The sequence below is a fragment of the Ceratotherium simum genome, unplaced genomic scaffold (genome assembly GCF_057802395.1).
Source record: "Ceratotherium simum simum isolate JZ-2026a unplaced genomic scaffold, ASM5780239v1 HiC_scaffold_43, whole genome shotgun sequence".
In the NCBI taxonomy this organism is placed as follows: Eukaryota; Metazoa; Chordata; class Mammalia; order Perissodactyla; family Rhinocerotidae; genus Ceratotherium; species Ceratotherium simum.
In genome coordinates this window covers 4,919,644-4,928,696 of record NW_028261259.1, presented here as the reverse complement: position 1 = coordinate 4,928,696, position 9,053 = coordinate 4,919,644, and the positions used below count along the sequence as shown (strand labels likewise).

General features: G+C 41.6%; 1 pseudogene; it reads right to left on the bottom strand.

Moving 5' to 3' along the window:
- Positions 1-2,614: 2,614 nt before the first annotated feature.
- LOC147911454 (methyl-CpG-binding domain protein 3-like 1) lies at positions 2,615-8,477 on the bottom strand (annotated as a pseudogene).
- Positions 8,478-9,053: the final 576 nt, after the last annotated feature.

Below are 9,053 nucleotides of genomic sequence, written 5' to 3'. Positions count from 1 at the left end.
AGGGTGTGGGCCATGATTCTTCAAGGCCACCAAGATAACCCTATTCTTCTACTCAGTCCCCATGCCCCAACACCGAACCCCGTACCAGTGGCCAATCACAGCCCCATCCTCAACAGCGGGGACACAGCTGGGAGGCTTGGGATGCACTGGGCCAGCTTCTCCCACCTGACGGGAAGGGGAGCATTGTAAGCTGATTCCTGCGACCCATGATGCCCAAGAGAGAGGGGACACACCCACCTCAGCTCCCTGACATCTCTACCCCAGCAACTATTCACCAACTGGGGAGGCACAGAAGTTATTTGTTGTAAACAATAAATGCCATATTTGAATATTATATTAAAGTCCTGTTCCCTTTACAGTCTGGGAGTTGTGGTGTGGTTCTCTCGCTTTCTGTAGGCATGTAAGTGAGACACTGAATCTCACATTTCTCCTTGAATCACGAACTCTTCTGGGTCATCAGCTTATTGTATGTGGGAGAAGGGAGAAGGGCCACCCCCTTCCCTGGCTAGTGGGGACACCCCCAAGTCCCCCTAATTCCGAAGACCAGTTCATTTCAGTATCATTCAGCTCCTCCAGGAGCAGACATGGACCCCGCCCGTTCTCTTGGGATTTAAATGTTGAAGGTACTTTCACAGGCAGAGCAACAACCACTGAAATGTGGGTGTCTTTAAAACAGCACTACCCAGGACCATGTCGTGCCACAGGCAGGGGCTGCCTTTCTACATTCTTGAGGAACAGGGAACATTTTCTGCTTCTCTTGTTGAGATTTCTTTTGACTAAATTTTAGGAACTTGTAGTTTTCTAGTTCAATCTCTGGAATTGCATCAGCTCTAAGTGCGGAAAACAATGTAAAAAGATCAAAACGTGCACTTGGAGAGAACAAGGCCCAAGGAAGCTCATTAGCAAATGGACTAAAGGCAGGAAGGACCTCGCTCCTGAGGCCCCTCTAGGGGCTCCCTGTTCACCCCTGACCTGGATTTGAATCCTGCTGTGATCCTTGTCCAAGACTCCGAATTCCTTTTCCTGCTTGTTTTGTATCCAGGAGGAAAGATTTGTGATGCAGCTTTTAAGGCTACTGCTGGGCCTCGTTCCATAAACATGACTGCTCCCTGTCAACTAGGATTCTCAGCACCCCTGCCTTCCTTAAGCAATTCCCTTTAGGGCAGAAATCCCTAGAAGGTCCCAAGCCTCCTCTCTGGCTTGGCCAGAGGATCCCCGGTGAGCTCTACTTTGACAGTATAAGGGACCATAATCCTAGCCAGTGAGTGACCCCACACTGTCCCTTGCTGTCCAAGGTGACATCTGAACCCGTGTCATTCTGAGGTCCATGATCTTGGACAATCATCCAGTTTACACACTAAGTGTTGGTGTTACCAACTCGTCCAAATGGGGAAATTGAGCCCGAGCCCTTAAACAGTGTCACCCCTGGGTGGTTGTGTTTTTTCCCCCAATCCTGTGCTGTGGTTACATTACCACAACCTCCTGGGGTGTGAAGACTGTTTGGAGCTTTGAAAGATGAGGTATGACAGGGGTGTGGGGGGCTCCAGCAGGGAATGCCACGGAACTGATGGTCCATGGACGTGCATGAACACAGCCTTACCAATTAAAATACTGAAATGCTTCCCATCTGGTGGTGAACAGACACTGTTCTGAGCTCACACAGAGAACCCACCCCATGACTAGGAGATTTCAAATGGTTACCAAGTGGCATTTTGAACCTCATCCCTTAGGAACACCCTGTAAGACAAGGGACAGATGAATCGCTTGGCACTTGTGTGGTATCCTCTCCTTTCTGATGGCTGCAAGTGTCACCCAGACACACAGGCTGCACTCTGCCAGGGAAGCCTTGTCAGAACAGCCAGAATTTGAGGATGAACCCTGGTTCCCGTCATCTCAAGACCTTCCTGACATGGCACAGCCACCCAGGAAAGTGATTTGGTAATGGAAATACTGGGAAGGCTGTACTTTCCCTCCAAAGAGAAAGAGAAGTGCCAACAGTGAAAGCTTGATCCCTCAAATAGACAATTAAATCCCAACAAGCAGTGGTTTCTTTCAGCATTACTGATCCTGAAAATATCTCTTTCGGTAATAGCACGATTCCCCAACTGCCATGTCCATTTCCATGAATCACATTTCCAACACATATGGATCTAAAAAACTGTGGGAAACCTGGTATTTCCTTAGATGCAACTCTGAATTGGCATGCAACAGAGAACAGAAAAATGGAGACCTAGAAGTAAATATCTAATTTGAGAACATAGACACAAAAGTGATTTGAAATAATATTTTGGAGTCTATTGGAATATTACACAAAAAGAATAATCCACTTTATGTAGGTTTTACTGTGACTGTGATGGGAAAAGCTGAATCATCCCGTGACGTTCATAACTGGCTGCTGACTTTAAAGTACAAATAAATATTGTACATAGTAAAGGAAAATGAGAAAACAGTATGAAAAAGGAAGATCTTTCTCTCCTCACCTGAAACTCAACCTCTCACCTCAGAAAGAAACCGCTATCTATATGTTCTATGTCACACAGCAGAGTTTAATAAAAGAAAAGTATTGGTATATTTTAAAAGTTCAAGAGCTCAAAGCACGGAGACATTAGGGACGCAGCCATGAGACCTCACTGAGGTGCCTGCTCCATTTCATCTGCTGTCAGGATGGCCTTCTTGGCCCCTCACTTTCTCTGCCTCGCTAGCAAGTCTGTCCGCCATCAGTGCTATCACCAGTCTCGCTCCTGTGCTCTTCACTGCCCTTTCCTCCTTCCTGATACCTTCCTCAGTCGTCAGAAATTGTTGGCAGTCGAGCTGTGGAATGCCCATATCAGCTCCTGGAATCATCTCTGCCAAATCTGAAGACCAGCAGGAGTGCTCAAGGGACCTGGAATGCAGACCACCTGCGAGCACACCTGGCAGGGATTCACCTGTGTGACTAGGTGCAAGTTTTTGCAATGCTTTGGCAAGATTGAAAGGACTTACGAGTTGTCCTGCACTGCTGCAGGCCTGGAGTCCTTGCGGTCTCTGGGCCCAGCAGACTTGGTGGGGCTGGTCCAAGGAATCCTCCCAGAGACCCGTCATTGCCAGGATGTGATGGGATTCTAGTCACCGTCCTCTTGAATATGTCACTGGACATCCTCAAAGGGATGGAGATGTTTAAACCAGGCTTTGGTTTGGACTGGTTTTCACAGTTATGCTGCTTCCTCTGCGAACACGTGACTGTCATCCTTCTTATCATCCTTCTTTTCCTCTTACCCTACAAAAACCAATCATGAAAGTGGGTCAAATGATAAAAGAAGCCTACCTTTTTAGGACAATTATCCTGGCTGTTTTGTACTTCCATCCCCCCTCTAGCCTCTGGGGACAGATCTGACCTGTGTCCTGGGATGTCATCAGGCAGATTTGCATCAAGAACAGAAAGCTCAAGGTCAAAATTCAAGAGTACTCCAGATCATTTCTCCCCCTCCATCCTGTTAACACCCCCTCCTTGTTTGAGTGTGATTCTATTCTCTTCTTGTCCTTGTCACTCTCAACCGCACAAGTCCTGGCACTCCCACTCAGGACAGTCAGTCCCCAGTCCTTTACTAAAACCCAAATCTTACCATTTCTGTGTTTTCTGTCTACTCATTTGCTTAATCCATTGACCACTTGGTGTTCATAGAGGTTAAATCAATAGTGATATTATCAACCACCCCCTGTTAACGACTTCCTCCAATCTCCGAGATGTTCACATAATCCTAGTGGTTATGTTCAAAAGTAAATAATTCAGAAAACATATTCACCCACCACAAATTCCTGATCTCTAATATTTTTATTCAAACACTCATACAGTAGATACCTGTCCCTCAAGATCAGAAGTAATGCCAGATCACCAATCCTCACCTTAATTTCCTCCTACACCTATCTAATCCTGAATTCCATGGACTACGATCACAATAATTTCCTTGGAAATATAAAAAATTCCTTACCACTCATTTATTTTGTAAACCTCCAAACCCAGAAGATCCCGATTATCTGCCATGCCGCAGCTACTGCTGGTCTTATAACAAGCTGAAGAAAAAGCACGAAACATGACCTTTTGGTACCACTGTAAACACAAAACCGTCTGCATCAACTGGGAAGCACCCATAACGCCTGGAAATTTTGTTCTCCTTTTTTTCTGTTGGCTCAATAACAAAAAGACAAATCAATTTAAAATATGAGCAAGAGACCACAATAGACTTTTTCCAATGAAGATATACAAGTGGCCAATAGGTGTATGAAAAGGTGTTTGGCACCGTTAATCATCAGGGAATGTAAATCAAAACCACAATGAGGTATCACTTCACACTTGTTAAGATGGTGATTATCAAAAAAACTAAAGATGACAAATATTGGTGAAGATGTGGAGAAAAGGAAACCTTGTGGGAATGTAAACTAGTACAGCCATTATGGAAAACAGTATGAAGGTTCCTCCAAAAAAGAAAACTAGCATATGATCGAGCAATCCCACTTCTGGTGTATACCCAGAGGAATTGAAATCAAGGTCTCAAAGAGATACCTGTACTCTAATGTTCATTGCAGCTAATTCACAATAGCGAAGATATGGAAGTAACCTAAACGTCATTGATGGATGAATGGATAAAGAAATGGAATATTCGTCAACCTTGAAAAAAGAAGGAATTCCTGCCATTTTTGACAACATGAGGGACCTAGAAGATATTATGCTAAGTGAAATAAGGCAGACAGAGAAAGGCAAATACTTATATGTGGAATGTAAAATTGTCAAACTCATACAAGCAGAGGTTAGAATGGTGGTTGCCAGGGGCTGGAGGGATGGGGAAATGGGGAGCTGATTATCAAAGGATACAAAGTTTCAGTTATCAAGATAAATCAGTTCTGGAGATGTAGGATATGGCGTAGTGCCTTCAGCTAACAAAACTCTATTGCATACGTCACATTTGCTACTTGAGTAGATACTAAGAGTTCTTACCACAGAGTGATAGTAATAAAGGAGGTGAGAGAAAACTTTGGAAGGTGATGAATATGTTTGTGGTCTTGATGGTGATGACAGTCTCAAGGGTGTATACTTGTGTCCAAATTCATCAAGCTGTATATAGAAAAGTATGACACCATCGTTGATTCTTCTGCACCTTGAAATATGCCATGTCCTCATCACAAGAGAAAAATATTTGTAACTATGTATGGACGGATGTTAACTGGACTTATTGTGGTGATCATTTCAATATATACTCAAACATTGAATCATTACGTTGTACCCATGAAACTGAGATAATGTTGTATGTCAACTTGACCTCAATAAAAAAAACCACAACAGACAAAACTATTTGAATATTGTAAATGAGTTCAGTGAATCCCTGAAAGTGCCCCATTCCCATATGAGAGTTAAAGGAAGCAGAGAGGATGAAGTAAATGGACGAAAGTTGTATAAAACAGTATTCAAATTAAAATCATTTAAGTTGCTATCAGCTCCTTGTGGCAAAGTTCTGTGCGCACTAATCTTCTTTCACATTTTTCCTGGAAATCATACTTTCAGATCCAACCCATAACAGTTTCATCATTTGCTCTAATACGAAAATCTCAACTTAATAAATAAAACCAACAGCATCCCTTATGTATGAATAAAGTTAGTGAACTTTACAGAGAAAAGAGCATATTTGCACAATCTCAATAAAGGAAACAGAAGAACTGAATGATGATCAAGTCTCATTCAAGCTTATCTTTGAAAGTCAGTAAGACCAGGTTATCTTTTCAAGGATGTATGTAGAGCTGTCAGCCTTGGAAGATAGAAATAGTGGCCTCCTCTGGAGCAAAGGGCAGGCTTGCTTACTGCCCAGTATAATAAAAATAACACCTTCCCCCCCCAAGGCAAAGGTTAGCAGACATCTTGCCCGTTATCAAAGATTTGAGTTCCTTAGGCTCTGAGATCTTGCAACCCTCTGCATGTCACCTGGCCCACTGTGTATCACCCTGTAGGAAGTGAGATTTAGTGAACCGGTGCAGATGATGATACTCTTGCCACTGTTATTGTTGTGTCATTGAGTCCTTTGTCTCTGACCCATGGGTCTCGTGTCTTTGTCAGCATCTGCTAAACCATTGTAGGCTAACTTATTAGCTTGCAGGTGAGGTAAAATATCAGACCTTTCACAGTTCCCGACAAGCCCTTAAAGTAACTAGTAGTCTTAGGAACAGAGAGCTACCCAGAACAATATGCATGGATGGTCTTCATAGAAGACTTCATGCAACAAAAACCTTAATAAGTCTCTCTAATCTCCTTTATTTCTACCCCAATTAGGAGAGGCACCAAACTATTACAGACCTAGGGCTTGTGCAAGCCACCTTTGCTCCAGAGGAGGCCACTATTTCTATCTTCCAAGGCTGACAGCTCTACACACATCCTTGAAAAGATCACCTAGTCTTACTGACTTTCAAAGATAAGCTTGAATGAGACTTGATCATCATTCAGTTCTTCTGTTTGCTTTATTGAGATTGTGCAAATATGCTCTTTTCTCTGTAAAGTTCACTAACTTTATTCATACATAAGGGATGCTTTTGGTTTTATTTATTAAGTTGAAATTGTCTTATTAGAGCAAATGATGAAACTGTTATGGGTTGGATCTGAAAGAATGATTTCCTGGAGACCTAGTGACCAGAAACTTCCCATGGGGAGCAAAGACAGATGGGCATATTTCCAAAATGGACCCATATGCCTCCCTATCATCCAAAAGACAGTACATTATCTTAATTTATGATGATTTGAGTCATTAAAATCTTGTGACGTGCCAAAGATACACTTCTAAGAGGAATGAGGCACATAGCAGTTGTAAGCAGATTAACACGCTTGGTGAATATCAAACGCCGAACTAAACGCAGTGTTCTAATCAATTATAAGGTACAACAAATTTAATAAGGTCAATTAAATGATATTTAATGGTATCCTTGATTATTACTCTGCAATAATGAACAAGAAACTCATGTAGATAACTACAATTGGTCTTACTTTAAAATATGGTAGTCAGGACTGTTTGAGATAAACTGGAGATAAGGAAGGGGAGAAATAGATAAAAGTTAGCTGCTCTGAAGCCACTGTCAAGACCCCTGGATCTACATGTAACCCAGGAGATCGAGGCAGACGGCTCTGTACCTAGATCCTCCTGCACTGTGGTTCTTAGGGATCTCACGGAGCTGAAGCAGCTTCCTGAATCGTGTTTACACGTCCATGTGTACAATACCCCTGACCATGGGGATGAACCACCATTCAATCATCCCTTACACCCCTCTAATTAACAATTAGATTTCAAAATCATTGTATCATTACATGATCATTTATTCCTCAAACCTGTGGCATGCCGAGCTAAAAGAAAATTAAATTTCAATGGTTTCTTTTCTTTGAAGGACCAAGATGTTCTTTCACACTTGGAATCTGGGTTAGAAGATAAATCCATCAAATCAATGGAAACAACTTAAGAAATGGACAGAGGGATACTTCATACATATATACACAGTTTGCACTGTGGCAAAACTAGAGTTATAGTTTTAAAAATTAGAATTTTTTGAAATTTTATAGATATTAAAGACTTTGTTCTGCTTATACTCCCTTTGGTTTACCAAACCAAACTCACTCTTTAATGGGCGTTTCTAGCATTGAGTGCTAATAACTGCAGCTTTTTTAAATTCTTATTTTTCCCAGCTCAAAGACCAAGGGCAGAGGTCATCAAGAGGTCAAGTCTAATCTACCTAGAGATGTGGCAGGATCAACTATGGATGTTCAGCCAGACATTGCCAGCAGAACCACATCTCTTACCCATAGGTGAGTTTTTACAAGTAATGACAGGGACTTAAGGATATCAAAGGAATTCTTTATTAATAACCAAAGTTATAGATTCCTATCTTGGGTTCATTACTTTGAATTTTTGAACCAAATCATGTATATCGATTGGACCATGTTCAATTCTATGATCTTTAGAAGACGCAACCTATAGCTGAAGAGAAAGAGATACAACACCAATATCTTACACTTTCTGAAGCACAACTGAGAGCCCCTGGAGTCAGAAGTTTTCAAGACAAGAAAAAGTCATCCTTCAATTGAACAGAAAGAGTAGAGGCTATTCAAAGATTCAACTTTAAATTGTTAACACGACTTGTTAGAATGTGATGGAGCAAGCATAATACCTTCTAAGTTTCATGATTTTTCTCCAGAATACTGAGATGGATGACCTTGAAGTGCAGCTTCCCCATACATGTCGTTATTCAGTGATAAAATTAATTTCCCTATAAAATAATTACCATAAAATTGTTACAAATATATCATAGTCTCTGACTAAAAGGAAACAAAGCAAATCGAGCAGTTGAAAGCAGTGTAATAAATTCCACACAAGGATCTTATAGCAGCATTATGTATAATAGTGAAACTGGATGTAATCCCTTTGCTATCAAAGAAGATATAAACAGATCATGGTATGCCTATTCTTTGGAATACCTCTAAAACTTCAAAAAAGGTAAGTTAGAATGATGTGCACTGATAAGGAGAGAGGTCTATGATATATGGTTTGGGAAACAACAAATTGCAAAACGATGTAGTTATGTAATTTATGTTTAAAAAAAACTTTGTGTATTTACAAATTCATAGGAAATTTCCAGAAGAATAAGCCACAACCTCTTAACAACAGTTCCTTCTGAGTAGGAGAGTGAGTTTTCAGGGAAGGGGATGAAAGGGGAATGTTTCACTTTACTCTACATAGATCAGTGCAATTTGACTTTTTTTACAGTGCGTACTTGTTTCATAATTAGAAAAATGAGTGATGTGACCATTTGGTGCAGGGCAACAGTATTATGTGCACCAGTCTCTGTTCTCTATGTTACTGCACAGCATGGACTGTAGGAGAAAGCGCAGAGGAGCAATGAAGACAAAGAAGACAGGACACCTGCAGAAAGTCAGTGGAGTATTTCTCCATAACAAACCTTCCAGGTGAGTGACGGTCAGTATCTTCCACTGCTCCAGCTCTCGCTATGAACCTAGAACCTGCCCAGGGTAAGCCGGAGGACCATGCCCG